Genomic DNA, 371 nt, shown 5'->3' with positions numbered 1-371 from the left:
TAGACAAAAAGGTTCTTCTATGGCATCGTGAAGCACCTTTATTTTTAAGAGTGTATGTAGAACTGATTACAGCTGAATTAAGCTTGTTGCATCTCTAATTAACTGATTTTACAAAAAAAAAAATATTTATTATTATTTTATTTATATCTTTTCCCAGAATTACTGTGTTGTGTATTTACAATTTTTCTTGTAAATCAATTCTGGTAAATAATGTTTCTGGTAAATATTCCTTAAAAAAATGTTTTAATAATAATTGTATTATTATTAGTAGTAGTACTATCATTACATTAAATAATATATTTCTGTCACAGTTTCTTCAAGTTAAAATAACTTTTATTTTGTTTCTGTTTGTACCGTATTGACCCGAGTAT

The 371-nt window shown here is 24.3% G+C and overlaps 1 protein-coding gene across 5 annotated transcripts in view; it reads right to left on the bottom strand.

Annotated features, from left to right (window-relative positions):
• strbp (spermatid perinuclear RNA binding protein) overlaps positions 1-371 on the bottom strand; it is a 118,910-nt gene that overhangs the window by 10,305 nt on the left and 108,234 nt on the right. The window lies entirely within an intron of this gene.

The sequence above is a fragment of the Sinocyclocheilus grahami genome, unplaced genomic scaffold (genome assembly GCF_001515645.1).
Source record: "Sinocyclocheilus grahami isolate Dianchi unplaced genomic scaffold, SAMN03320097.WGS_v1.1 scaffold234.1, whole genome shotgun sequence".
Taxonomy (NCBI): Eukaryota; Metazoa; Chordata; class Actinopteri; order Cypriniformes; family Cyprinidae; genus Sinocyclocheilus; species Sinocyclocheilus grahami.
This window is presented reverse-complemented; position numbering and strand designations above follow the sequence as displayed.